This window comes from Vicia villosa, linkage group LG1, assembly GCF_029867415.1.
Source record: "Vicia villosa cultivar HV-30 ecotype Madison, WI linkage group LG1, Vvil1.0, whole genome shotgun sequence".
NCBI classification, from domain to species: Eukaryota; Viridiplantae; Streptophyta; class Magnoliopsida; order Fabales; family Fabaceae; genus Vicia; species Vicia villosa.
Window position 1 is genome coordinate 85,856,462 of NC_081180.1, and position 15,084 is coordinate 85,871,545.

At 36.4% G+C, this 15,084-nt stretch overlaps 1 long non-coding RNA gene across 2 annotated transcripts; it reads left to right on the plus strand.

The window, feature by feature from the left end:
* The first annotated feature begins 8,766 nt into the window (after positions 1 to 8,766).
* On the plus strand, positions 8,767 to 10,722 carry LOC131611341 (uncharacterized). 2 transcript variants are annotated; one of them, XR_009286866.1, is made up of 4 exons: positions 8,767 to 9,270; positions 9,390 to 9,670; positions 10,046 to 10,131; positions 10,249 to 10,722. It is a non-coding gene; the product is annotated as an uncharacterized LOC131611341 (long non-coding RNA). The 2 variants fall into 2 exon arrangements; XR_009286864.1 differs by having other exon boundaries at positions 8,767 to 9,670.
* Positions 10,723 to 15,084: the final 4,362 nt, after the last annotated feature.

The window sequence follows — 15,084 nt, forward strand, 5'->3', positions numbered from 1 at the left end:
CAGTTGCCTGTTGCCTTGTGTTTTTTTGCAGAATAGCCATGTCCCTCGAATACGAAGATACCTCAGCCATGTTGCCTTAATTAAGATCATGGGTCCCTAATGATGCTGCCTTCGATACACTAAACATGATCTCGACCCTCCGAAGTTGCCTACGAAAGGCTGAGGTATCCTTTGGCTGCCTACGAAAGGCTATTCTGTATTCTGATCCTTCCCTTAGACTACCTGCCTCTCTATGGCATGGGACAGTCTTATGGCGAACGATATTGCGACGACCCTTCAACCTCCAAATGAAAGGCTTCCTGCCCTCTTATGGCATGGATAGACCCTTTCACCCTGAAAGGCTAAAAGACTTGTTTTTCTACGTTATTAAGGTAATTTCTCCTAATTGCCTTGCTCTGGCTAAAACTTTTTTCATATTCTTTCTCATAAACCTTCAAAATGGCTACGCTCATTTACGAGCTAAAGTCCATATTCACTTCTTCTGCATTTCTGAACGAAAAAGAGCAAAGCAATTAAGAGCCCATGGAAAACCATGGATGCAAAGGGTGCCTTACACCTTCCCTTTGCATAATTACCCCCCGAACCCTATTTTTTCATTTAAAAGGTTTTTCTTGTTCTTTTAGCCTTTCTAATATTTGGATAAAATAAAAGTCGATGGCGACTCTTGCTATCCGCGATATTTCGATAAAAGTCAGTTCACCGTATTACAGAACTGGCGACTCTGCTGGGGATTTTTCTATTAAAAAGAGGGGTTACCTTAAAAGTTTAGGATTCACGTAAATGTTTTCTATTGTTTGCTTTGTTTGTTTTATTTTTCAGGGGCGTTTTGGGAATTAAATGAAGGATGAATCCTATTCCCGGATTCAAGAACACTTAAGATTAGGAGTGGCATAGTCATGGCGACCTCTTTCACATATGTGGGAGATGAGTCAATATGAAGTTCACACTTGAGTTAGGACTCCATAGCATATGCACACCTTTCTCAAATGAGGGGGGTCTATGTATGTGTCTACGGGTGCGCCGGAGCTCAAGGACCTTTAGTTACCCTTAACCCATCCTGGCCTTTAGGAACGTAGTGGGGGGACTACTCTTGATAAATGTTGAGAACTAGTCGCTACCCGATGCTACAATTCAGATAGGTCCTTTCTCAAAGTATCATTGCATGATGCGAATGTATCATGTCCGAGGGTGCTTTAGAAGGGCTGACAATTCTAGATAACTTGTAGAACTCGTTACTGAAATCTCCTTATCCATAGAAATACCCTTGGGAAGGACACATGATCAGACTCCATGCAAGCCTTAAGCCAAAAAATTGTGTGACTTGTGTGACTTGTTTGTGTTTGCTACTAACCTTCGTTTCCTTGCAGGTTTTGTTAAAAGGACTTGTTTGTCCTTACTATCTCACACTATGCCTAATGAACTGCATTCGCATAACATCATAACATCATGGCATCATAAGCATAACATGACTTAACTAACCCTTTCAAGGATCTTAGGGATTTAGGGCGCACGATTTCAGGGACTCCTATCAAGGATTGATTTCCTAATCAAGGGGCAAGAGGATTTATTTTCCTCTAGCCACATACCTTCCAATTCAAAGACACAGTGCCTATCAAGGGGCAAGAGGATTTATTTTCCTCTAGCCATGCATTTTCAAATCCAGAAATATCCCGAATCAGAGGCGATGACCCACTCGATATGGTGAGCTTGATTTCTCGAAGAAGGACGTTCAAAGACAAAATTCAGAATTCTTCAGACAAAGATGCGACCAAATCATTTTCTAAATATTGCTAACTAAATTCCTAAAGATCCTTGAAAAAATTGCATTTGCATCCATAACATCGCATAACAGGTTTCTTACAATAGGTCTCTCATCCTCCCTCGCTGTTTATTTCAGCATCATGGATCTTGAACAATCTGTCAAAAATCTCCAAGCTCAGAACGCTGAATTTCAAACCTTGATCCTGAACTTGTCCAAGGGGCAAGAAGAATTGAAGGCACTTCTGATCGAGAAGGAGAAGAATCAACATAAGCCTCAAAGTGGTCAAAATAATCAGAGATCCAAGCCTAAGCGATCATTTTCTCTGTTACCCATGCCGCTGTCTCAAGTTCTCCAACAACTACTCGATCAGAACTTGATAACTCTATTACCTCCATATTCATTTCCCGCTGAACCTGTTCCTGGGTACAAGTATCATGCGAGATGTGCCTATCATTCAAATAGTCTTGGTCACGATACAGAGGATTGTGGACCGTTGAAGCATAAGATCCAAGATTTAATCGACGACAAGATCATTGACTTCAACTCACCTAAGGAACCTCATATGGCTAATGCTGTGTACAATCGGAAAGGTCGCAATGAATATAACCAATCTATGGGGACAATTCTGGTCTCTACATCAGTTCCACAACAAAGACACAAGCCAGATGCACCTAGGCGTCAGTTCACAAAGATCAACATGTCGCTGGCTCAGGCATTACAACATCTACTGAAAGCACACTTGATTACTGTGAGGGAACCTCCTGTGAAACCCAACACTTCCTCTCCTCGATATGATCCTAGTGCAAGGTGTGCATACCACTCCAATAGCCCTGGACATGACACTAACAATTGCTGGACATTGAAGAACAAGATTCAAGACATGATCGATGCTGGCGAAATTGAATTCCCTCATCCCAAGACTCCTGTAGTGATCACTACTCCTAGGCATAATCACGATAAGACTGATTAATGTCTAAAAGGATGAACTTTTAATCATTAGCTTTACTTTCATCTGCAATTTCTATTCTGTTTGTTTAAACATTCGACTTATGATAGACATTATATGTTTTAATAATCATCATCAGTGCATTACATATGTTTGTCTTGAATAAATTATTTCGTTATCACTCATTTTAAACTGCATCTTTACTTTGCATATGTTTTATGATACTCAACTCCTGCTAAAGCTGTATACCTTTTAAGGGAGGATGACGGAAATGATACCGTAACCTCATACAGTATGCTTTTGAGTGGACTATGCTGACGATGTACAGGCATTGTTTAAATTCCTAAAACAGTGGAGATATAAGGATGTTAATCCCTCGTCAACCCTTTTGAGCCTAAGAAGTAGAAGTTTCTTTCTTATACTAATTAAAACCCTTGATCATAACCTGGGGCAGGGTAGTTCTCAGTTAATTTGGCTGTGCATTCTATTTTAAGAGAATCATTCAGTACATCTTTCAACAAAGGTTTCAATCGCAAGCATTCATCCGCACACATCAAAGAAGTGTTGGAGATGTCAATCAAAAGCCAATGATGGTTCATCAATCATTAAGCAAGGTAGTCAATATCTTTCAAAAAGGAAAAAATGAAAAAACATATATAAAAGGAAAAGCCTGCTAAGTCAAAAAAAAAAAGAAGACTTAGGCAAAAATCAAGGCATCCCGCTGACTGTAAGCTCCAAAATAGACAGTTCAGGAAAAATTTAGGGATATCAAAAAGATGAAAAAAGAGAAGTCAATAAATTCCTGAACAACACAATGTTGTGACTACCAAAAGGAAGAAGTGACTGCCATCTCAAAAGTTCTCTTTGCTTGTGAACCATCCTCATTATCAAAGGTACAAATCCAAAAGTCTCTTGGAACCTGAATGCATAAGTTGAATTAACTGAGCTTAGGAATGAAGATCATCACGAAGAGGGGTGGGTACAAATAAACTATGAGCCTTTATCCTTTGTTTCTTAAACCGTGAACCAAACCACGTTACAATCCTTGAAAGTCCTAATAGAAACATGGTTAGTTCGAAAGCATACTGTCACCAAAAGGGTATCCTGACTCCTTAAAGTTTACCACAAATGCCGAGTTGATATCACGTTTTTACAAACATCACATTGTTACAAATATCATGTTTTACAAATATCACGCCTTTACATCTCCTGTTTTAACTTTTTTCAAAAACTCAATACAAACGTATGCATTGCATCTCATGAATTCATTATTAAACAAATTCTGCTACATAATTTCAAATGTTAGCATCAGAATGAATTTGCAGAGGGTATGGCTAATGACTCAAAGTTATCCCGACCAACACAGATTACTCCAAGAAGCAATGTCTCTTACGTATACAAGGGGCATGGCACGTTTTGCCCAATCAATCTGGGGCAATCCAGTCAAGATTCCAAGAATCTCTCAAAAGCCAAACAGTCAGGGGCATCATCCTAAGTTTACGATTACTAAGGGCATGTCGCCTATAGTACACACTTCATAAAGTCCTCACGAGGTGAAAATTATACAAGGCATGTTCAACGCTTCGATCAATATTCATTGGTGTTTTCCAATCAATACGAGTCCAAGAATGGCAAGTGCTATAATCACTGGGGGCAATGTTCAAGGCGTCCATGTTTCTCCACAGAGTCGACTTCACGGGATCATACCCCCACAGAGTAATCCCCCAAGAAGATATCTTCAAACGTACTTGTCCGTCGCCCTCGGTTTTTTATATCTCTTGAGAGATACGAACTGACTCTTCTTTTATTTTTTGAGTTTTGAAAATCAGAGAGTCGCCACCGACTTTTATTTTATCCAATTAAGGAAAGTTTTATAAAAGAAACAGAAAAAGACCTTTAAGAAATTTTGGGTTCGGGGGTAGGTTATACAAAGGGAAGGTATTAGCACCCCTTTGTATCCATGGTTATCCATGGGCTCTTAATTGCTTAGCTCACTTGTTTGAATCTTTTGTCTTGCCTTGAAATGCTTGTATGTGGTCTTAAAATTCATTTTGTAAATTGACTTTGTAATGATCCTTGTGCGGATGTATACAAAGTGTTTTATCTTTCGAAAGATGTTTTGAAAAAAGAGCTTTAACTTCGTAATGATCCTTGTTTGGATATATACCAAGTATTGTCTTTTTTGAAAGTTTTATTTTGAAAAGTAATGATATATGAGACATTTGTTGTTTTGTTTTGATTTGAGCAAGCAATTAGGAGATCTACCCTAAGTTTATAAGGTCCTTTCCTATTTCTTTTAGAAAATTCTCCTTTGACCGGATGTAAACAAAAGTTTGATTTTGCATTTGAAACAGTAGAATTTGATTTTTGAAAAGAGTAACAGAGGGATTACCCTAAGAGGTGCAAGTGTGATTGTGTTTTGATTCAGATATTTTTATCTTTGAAGTTAGTGACCTAACGCTTCAGTTGTTATTCTTGGCATACACGCAGTTTTATATGTATAGGAATTAAAATGCGGGAATGTAAAATGCGGAAAGTAAATCTACGCTATTACATCGATTGTGCAGGAAATGTAAACTACGCTATTTACATGAATTTGACAACCTATACACTTATCTATGAATTTAAATTGCAATAAGATAAAGGGAGAATATTTTTGATTTTTTTAGATGGTTGATTTTAATTAGAATTAATGCATGATTAATTTAATTAAATGAGAAAAATGAGAAATAAAATTTAAACCTAAAAAGTAAGTCTAAAATATGTTCAAAATGTTTGTTAATTAATTTTAAAACAAAACTATTTTTTTTGGGATTTTTTGAAGTTGTTTTGAAAAGTTATTAAGTTAAATTAACATATAATTATACAAATAATTACACACATAATTTAAACTTAAAGAGAAAAATATTTTAATTATGTACAAAATTAGTCTATAATATATAAACTTAATTTAAATAAAAAGAAAATATTTTTTGATTTTTTTGATGGGTTAAAATAATTAAAAAGAAAATATTTAAATATATACTAATTAATTAAACAAAATATTTTAATTATTAATAAAAATAAAATATTTTTGTATCAAAAAATAATATATTATTTATAAACCTAAAAATATTTTTATTATATTTTTTTGATTTTTAAAACTATTTTTAAATAATTATTGAAAGAAAATTAAATAAAACAGAAAAATGTATTAATTGTGATCATGTGTGATAATCAGTGGAGTCCATGATATGGATGTGCATTCGTGAGCATTGGATCTTGAATTAATGAAATCAGATGGCTGCAAACATAAGGCACATGATATGATAGTGGAACGTGAAGCACATGATTGGTCTTAACTTCAAAATACATGCGCGCGCAAACCAACCACTCAGAGGACGCCACGTCTCGTCTTCCTCATCAGACTTGATCTCTTACACCGCTCATTTGCAGGTGCTGTAAAAAACTTCAACCTATTACACCTGTACAACTACGAATACAAGCAAAACGTGAAAGAAATTTGGCGCGAGGCCATGGTTCAATTCGTCTGGTTCATACGAATTCAATGAGACCACTTTGAACCTGTAATTTTGCCTAATTCGAGAAGCCCTAATTTTGAGATCAAGAACCCTAAAATGGTGGCTTCGTGAATACTTGACCAAACCTTAATTAAATGTCCAGAAACGATCAGAACATTAAACCAAGTTCAAATATATGATTACATCGTGCTAAATATGCATGTTGTAATACGGTGAACTGACTTTATCGAAATGTCGCGGTTAAGCATGAGTCGCCACCGACTTTTATTTTATCCAATTGGAAAGGCTAAAAGAACAGGAAAGACCTTTTGAAAGATTTTGAGTTCGGGGGGTAAGTTATGCAAAGGGAAGGTGTAAGGCACCCTTCGCATCCATGGTTATCCATGGGCTCTTAATTGCTTAGCTCGCTTTTGTATTGTTTGAAATGTTTTAAAATGAGGTGTGAAAAGTAAAAACTTTGAAGAAGAACTTTAGCTTGTAAATAAGCGTAGTCTTTTGAAAAGTATTTGAAAATTAGTGGAAAAAGAGTTTGAATTTGAATTTGAAATAGAGCAAGCAATTAATAGCAACTACCCTAAGTTTGAAAAATTGTTCTTTTAGTCTTTCGGGTGAAAGGGTCTATCCATACTGTCGCTACCGCGAAAAATGGAATCAGAGTCGCCACTAATATATTTATCCCATCGAGGGAAAGGAATACCAGATAACCTAACTCGGAATAAGAACAAGGTCTTTCGACCAGAGAACAGGGAACGGGAGTCGGTTACGCAAGGGGAAGGTGCTAGCACCCCTCACGCCCATCGTACTCGATGGTATCCACCTATGTTTGTTTCTATCTAAAGGGTGTCTAATGTCTAAAACCTAAATGCGAATGCATGCAAAAGAAATACGGGGAAAAGAAGGAATTATTTACAAGTGTGTTCGCTTAGGCCCCGCGACCCAATGCCTACGTATCCTTTTCAGGAATCAGAACGACCGTAGTTCGGCTCCATAGTTTCCATTTGTTTTGTGTTTTTTAGTTGAACAGCGGTTAAGGTCACAATCCACGATGCTCGACCTTTGGAGACTTATACGCCTAATTTTGGAAAGGACTTAACTTGTTCTTAAGCGCCTAACAAGGCAAAAGAAAATGAACTTGGGTTTGTGTTTTTTATGTAACCACATGATGAACAAAACCCAATACAAGGTTTCGCACCACTTCGTCACTTTGTTTTAATTCGAGCCTTTATTAAGTGTTTTAAATGTTTTTGGTTGGGTATTTTTTAAGGGATTTACTTTGCGATTCGAATCACATAAAATGTATAATGATCGAGAAGCAGATTAGGGAATGAATCCCACTCACTTCTATCCCATTATATAATGTTCAAGAAACAGATTAGGGAATGAATCCCACTCATTTCTATCCCATTAATTAATGTTCGAGAAACAGATTAGGGAATGAATCCCACTCATTTCTCTCCCATTAAGTAGTGACCGAGAAACAGATTAGGGAATGAATCCCACTCATTTCTCTCCCATTAAGTAGTGACCGAGAAACAGATTAGGGAATGAATCCCACTCATTTCTATGCCACTAAGTGATTGAGAAACAGATTAGGGAATGAATCCCACTCATTTCTCTATCACTTTCTTAATGTGATTCGCATCTTTATTCATTAGTGTTTTAATGTTGAAAAAGGAAAAGAATGAAAGAGGGGAGACTAACCTATTTTCTAGCCTAATGATTGTTATTCTAATTCTAAATCTAGTGTTAACATGGTGACTAAATTCTAAAAGGAGCATTAAAATGGTATTAACAAAGTAGGCCAAAAATATGGCCAAAAGCAAGTAACAAAAATCACATGACAATTACACAAAAATGACATGGAAATAGTACAAAAGCAATTCAAGCATTAGTGCGAAATTAAACTAAAAAATACTACTATTTTTTATGGGTTTTTGCATGAAGGAGAATTGAAAGGATTAATGTCAAAATTAACCTAAAATCTACTATTTTTATGAGTTTTATTGGTGTTAAGGGAATTCTAGTTCAAGTCTAAATTGCACTTAAAGAACCTAAATTCTAATAAGCCTAAACTAGTATTTTTATGCATTTTTTATGGAGAACTCTAAAGTAAAATAATCCTAAAATCACCTAATTAAAACTAACAAATTTTATGATTGATTTTTATGTCTTTCATTATCTAAAAGAAAGTAGAAAAAAAAACTAAGTAAAAATTAAAATCTACCAATTTTATGTGAACCAGGGGGGTTTAATCAGAATAGTGGTGCTGAGAGCAAAGGGCATAGGGGCCCAAAGACTTTGGTGGCCCAAAACAATTTTTTTATTGTCATAATTTCTCTTCAGCAAAACAAAAAAAGGACGTGACTGGGCTTTAGGGGGTGAGTTCTAGCAATTCGGTCAAGGCCCAAGGTTTTCAGATTTTTGTTTTTTTTCAATTAACAATTTTAATTAAAGAAATAAATAATAAAAAAAAACAGAAAAAAAATTAAAAAGAGGAATTAGGGTTCGTATGTGACCTTTCACCTCTCAGACTTCAAACTCCTCTTCTCGCTCTCGTCTTTACCTCTCTTTCTCATGAACGGCGCGCGACGGTGCTGCGACGGAGATCCTTCTCCGGTCGATTCATCTTCTTTCCCTCGCCGTGACTCAACTCTCCGATTAGCTCTCCTCTCAAACGAATCTCTCTCTATTAGCTCTCACTGTGTTCGTTCTGTTGAAGTTGATGTGAAGGTGTCGTTATTGTTGCGTGGTTGCGATGATAATGATGAACAATATGATGATTGCCGAAAGCGATTCGAAGATAACGAACGAAATCGCGTTGAAGATTGCTGGTCGCATTCTTGAAGGTGATGGAGATCGATGTTGATTTGCAGAGATTCAAGGCGGATGCTTGGGTTGAAGTATGAAGATTGGCCGTTGCAGGATTGCGGTTGAAGAGGTATAAACGGTTATTGAAGAAAAGAGAAAGATGAAGATTGGTGGTTAGAGGTGTGAAGAAGATGAAGAGAGAATTGATGGATTCTTTTACGGTTCAGTTAAAGGTTTGTTACCCTTCTTTCTCTCTCAATCTTCTTCTCCTTTTCTGTTATGAACTTCTCTGATCTTTTCTGTATTTTTATTTCCTGGTGATTGAATTGGAGATTTTTGGTGGTGATTGAAGATTGGAAGAAGAAGGTTGAAGATTGAGTGGGATGAAGAGTGTGGAGAAGAGGAAGGAGATGATGAAGTTGCAGAGAGTGAGGATTGATTTGGTGATGGTTAATGGAGGCTCTGAAGATTGAAGGTGTTGGAAGGAGAGTGGCGTGTAGCTCTGTGGTATGAAGTGTTGATGGTGATGAATGAGGAGTGGTGGAGAAAGAGGAGAGAGTGGCGGAGGAAAATGAAGAGAGAATCCAGAGGAAACTCAGAGATGAAGAGATCTGTTATATAGAGGTTCCCCCGGTTAGTCTTTTCTTCTGTTTCTGTTATATGTCTGTTATGGAAGTTAGAAATTCTGTTAGGTTGTTATGAGGTAGTTAGGATTGGTTAGAAATTTGTTATTTCTGTTGGTGGTTAAGAGTTAGTTAGAGTTAGGTTCTGTTAGAAGTTATAACTGAATCGGTTAGGTGGTTGAATGGTTTGGTTATTGAGTTTAAAAACAGTTAGTTTAGTTACAACACAGTTAAGCCGAAACTGAATTAAAAACAGGGGATTGATTGATAGGAGAATGGGTTAGTTAACTGCTATTTGAAAATTCTGTTAGGGACTAGATTGTTCATTGAACTTGTGAAGTTATGCATTGACTTGGCTGCTGAATTTTGGCTTCTCTGTGTGCAGGGTATGATTTTTGGGTCTGAACTGGGGCTTTTTCATCTGTTTTGTTGTTGCAAGTTCTGAATTGATGCAGGGCTATATTGGATGATGTAAGACTTTAACTGAACTGGTGTAAAAAAGCGACATCGAAACTGTCTCCTCTTTTGAGTTGATTTTGCAGGATGATGGAAAGGGGTTTGGACTGATATTTGTTTGGCTTTATGCAGGTTCAGTTTCGAATCGACTTTGGTGGCGGTAATTCTATGTTTTATTTTGAAGCCGGTTAGTGAACTGTATGGTGAGGAGTGATGCTGTATGTATATACTTGTGCAGGCTGCTCTTCTTTTTTCTTTTTTTTTTATACGCAGGAATGGTGTTGAACTGGCTTCGGTTTATTGTTGTGTGCAAGGCTGGAATTTGAATTGAATGCTGCTGGTTTGTGAAATGGTTTTGTAACTGTTAGTAGGTTTATGTTTGGATAGTGTGAATGAAATGGATACATGAGGTAGCAAAGGGTATGGCAACAACAAGGCATGAAATGGAAGATCATGAGAAAACTTAGTCTATAAATTTTGTAATATTCTTTTTTGATCTTTATACTTTTCCTTCCATCTTGTACTTGAAATTTGTAAAGGATTTGAATTTTTGTAATGGGATCGGATGAATGTATAGACACTTGAATTTGTCTTGATGAAATTGGTATTCCGAATGAAATGTGTAACTTCAACTTGTATCTTTGCTTGTATTTAAAAGGAAATGGTGAAAGTCAAGTATAAATAGTGGAATCCATATGACTTAATCAACAAGAATCAAGAATCAGTTTGTTATGGTTGACTTTATTGACCATGTAATCTATATCACCAATAATTACAACAAATCCTTAATCCGGCGGTGAGATCCAAATTCAAACATGTGGCCCCATGAATAGCAAAAGAGAACCATTCATAATTGTCTTGCTCAATACAATAATAGCACAAACATTGAGATGAAGCCAGTGGTGATGATATAATCATACTTATTCATGGGGAAATAAACCTTATTTCTCTGGGCCTAGACGACTTCAGATGAAGAAAAGCTCTTGTAGCCTGATGAGAAGGAAACCCATACTGATTATCAGCTAAAACCATAATTTCCCATCCGATACTCAAAGAATAGCCATATGAATTAAGCTTGAGTGAATTGGAAGCCCTAATTTCCAAGGTCTTTGATCCCATGTCAGATTATTGATTAATGATGCATGATGTTATGTTGATGCCCTAATGGAGAGATGCATATGAAATGAGAAATCTAAGCCAGTTAGGAATAAATATGTGGGCAAATTTTGGGGTGCAACACATACCATAAAGGGTAGGAAGCCTTTCAATTGGATGTTGAAGGGTCATCGAGTTATCGTTCGCCATAAGACTGTCCCATGCCATAAAGTGGGCAGGTAGTCTAAGGGAAAGATAGAATAGTCATTAATCTTTTTAGGCATCGTGCGAGGATACCTTAGCAATATGACAATCATCTTTATTTTTCCGAGGCAACATCGAGGGAGTTTCAATAACTTTGAAGGCAACATTGCTTTAGGTATCCTCGGAACCGAGGGACTTTGACTATTTAGCATACTTAGAGGCAACAGGTTTATAAGGCAACAGGCAACAAAGGCAACAAGAGGGTGTCATACCCTAATTTTTGACCCCCCTGAGATGGCATATCTTCAGGATTTTTCATCAGGTCAAGACAAGTTTCCAGAGCAGTTACTTCTCCATCTGGTATCTAATCGAGGATGCTCAAAGACAAGAAAGCTCAGGCAAAGGATCAATCAATACAAGGATGAGTCCCTAATACAATCATGGGGCTCAAGGACTTCATTTTTCTCATCTATGATTGATTAGACATCCAGTCATCTGAGTACAGGTTTACTCAGGTCACCAAACTAGGGTTTTGAGCCTATCAAGGACTGAAATCAGGGATCACATTTGGGAAACCCTAAAAAGCCCCAGGAAATCATTCAAAGACATCAATCATCTTCAAATATCTCATATTACAAGATCCACTGGACATTACACCTCAGTTCAAAATCTACACTCATCATTGTCCTCTGGTCGACAATTAGGGTTTTTGACCTAATTCACCAAGATAGTTGACTTTTAATCAGGGCATGGATCAAAAACTCAAGACATGATTCAAGAATCTCTACTACCTCAATATAATCCATTTACATCATTCATTTGAGGATAAGATCTTGTTTCTACACAAAAGTCCAAAAATTCACTTTGTCAGGAAAAGTCAACTGTGTGGGATCATCATTGACTTTTAAGGTTTTTGGTCAAAAAATGACTTTCAAAGATCAATATCATCAATATATGGATATTAAAGTCATTTGACCAAAGAAATTCAAAGAAATTCATCAAGGAGCAAAAAGTCGGGAATTAGGGTTTTTGAAGGCATGGTGAGAACTCAAAATTTCACCTACACAACTCAAAAAACTTCCAACATGAAAGTTGTAGATCTTGCAAAATAAAACAACATCTTACAAAGGAACTTTTTTCAAAAGATCAATCATTTATGAAGTTTTGGAAATTTTGAAGTTTAGGTCATAAACACTTAGAAATTTTTCTAAGTGTTTTAACCTAGTTTTCATCCAACTTTGGGCTCATTTTTCACAAATTTCCCAAAGGATTCTGAAGAAACTCCAAACTAATGATTTGAAGTAGATGTTTAGGGCTTTCCAAATTGTGTTCAACCTTCTCCAAATTCAATTTGAGCTAGGAGTTATGCTTGTTCAAAGTTGGCCTCATGAAGTAAAATTATAGGTCATGTACAATTTGGAACTTTGCAATTTTGTGCATTTTGCTTCACTAAGTGATGCTACACGACCTCTAATGCATCTGAAACCATACCATACATCAATTTCCATCATTGCATAAGGATTAGAGAAGATTCCCAAAAACAAAAGCATGTGATTATGTAATGATTGCATTTTTGAATTTATGGCAAATTGGTGATTCATCAAAGGAATCTTCTCCCAACCAATTGGAGCTCATTTCTGCAGCCATTTGGTCCCCTAAGATCAAGCAAAACCGATGGCTAGGGAGTGGTATCAAAGAGCTCATCATTGCACTTGGAATATTCTTTGAATTCCTTCATGGCTAAGAAAGCAAATCAACTTCACTAAGGAAGCTCACTCCTCTGCAGCTATACTGATCCATTTGCCTATAAATACAGATGCATTCCTCATTCAAAAACACACCATAGCAACTATATTCCTTGCTTTCTCTTTCTCTTCTCATGTTCATTGTTTTTCAAAGTTCTTTGGCAAGAAGAATCGATTTCTTCAAACCAGAGCTTATCTTTGGAAAGTGAGCATTCTAACATCTCAAGGGAGGTCATTTGAGGTGATCCAAGCACCTGGATCACTTCTGTAAGTGGAGGAACACCATTGTTGCTCTCACTTTGGAGCATTTGCAGTTGGAGGTCCATGGAGTAATTCAGGAGGTTCTGAGCCAAGCCAATCATCCAGGCACACTCCTCAGGTCATAGTGAAGCTAACCAGATGGCTGCAGCTCATCTGTAACTCCAAATTCAACAACCTCCATGTTCACTTGAAGCTGAAATCGAGGGAGGTCCATAGAGCAATTCAGGAGGATTCAAGCTCCAATAAGCATTCAGTTAGCATCATTGAGTCTCAGGGAAGCTATTGAGATCATTCATTCAAGCCCAGGTGCTCTCAATCATCCTCACGACCTCCATTTTCAGAGGTAAGTTTCTGAACTTCACCTCTTTAATTTAAGCACTCACTGAGTTAAAGCTCGATTCTATCTTGTTTAGCATCATCAGAGGATTGAAAACTCTCTATCATCTTGCATTTATTCATCTTGTTTGTCATTTAATTTCAAATTTAGGGTTTATATGTTCTTAGAGTTTTCTGAGAAATTAGGTAGCTATAGTTCATATAAATAAATGTTAGTTACATATCTGGATTCGTGAGGAAATTTAGAACAAGATTGATGTTTACATCATGTCATTTAGTTGAGAAACCAGAGAGTTAGGATTTTGAAATCTTTGAGCTCGAGGAAGAAGATGACTATGGCCATGGCGCGCAAAATTTGAATCTGGGGCCAAAGTTTATTTTATTTTGAATGGTATGCGTTCCTTAAATGACTGAACGAACTTGCCCTAGTGGCCTCCCATACGCCCTTAGTCTCATCATGCCTCAAGTCTGGGGTTCGAATCCCCCTCGCCCCAGACTTTTTGATTCTTTTATTTTTCAATGATTTACTAGTTGTTTTGAAACATAACCAAATGAATGCAAGTTACTATCACCACACGCGCGTTGGCTCAGTGGTGTTTGTTTTGAGTGTGTGACCTAGAGGGCGTGGGTTCAAACCCTCCAAGGTCCAAAACTATTTTTTTAACACACAATTTCTTTCATTTTCTCACAAACTTCACATATTTATTTAACCTATCAAATTAATTTATTTTCACTTCATTTTTCACACACTTATCATTTAATATACCTATTTTGTGAATAATAAAAAAAATCATAAAAATATTATTTATTTTATATATTTTTATTAGGTTTAAAATAGTATGTTTTAAGTGTTTTTCTTAAATACTTTAAATACATATATTCACTTTGTTTTAACCTAATCATTTTGTAAATAAAGTTTATGATAAAACCCTAATTGTTTAGGTCTTAATTAAGTAAAAAATCTTTATTTTTACTTTGATTAAGTTGACTTTTGTCAATATTCAAAACTGTTTTCAATCTCTGATTAAACGGATGATTAAGGTTTTCAAACAACAAAACCTTGCATCATTCCAAATCATTTTTTCAAATTGCTTTTACACCAGTACTGTAAAGTACTGGGCCTCTAATAGAGTGTAAGTCCCAAAAACCTTCTCTTCTTAGCTTGTTTTCAAAACTGTATTTTCAAAATCTTCTTTCTGTTTTCAAAACATTCTTCTGGTATTTGAAGGGCATTATTCCCGGTGAAACTCTTCAGATACCTATGTGACCTTTGTCCATCTTCACTTCTTCTGTTTTCAAAAACCCTTAACTGTTTATCATATATATT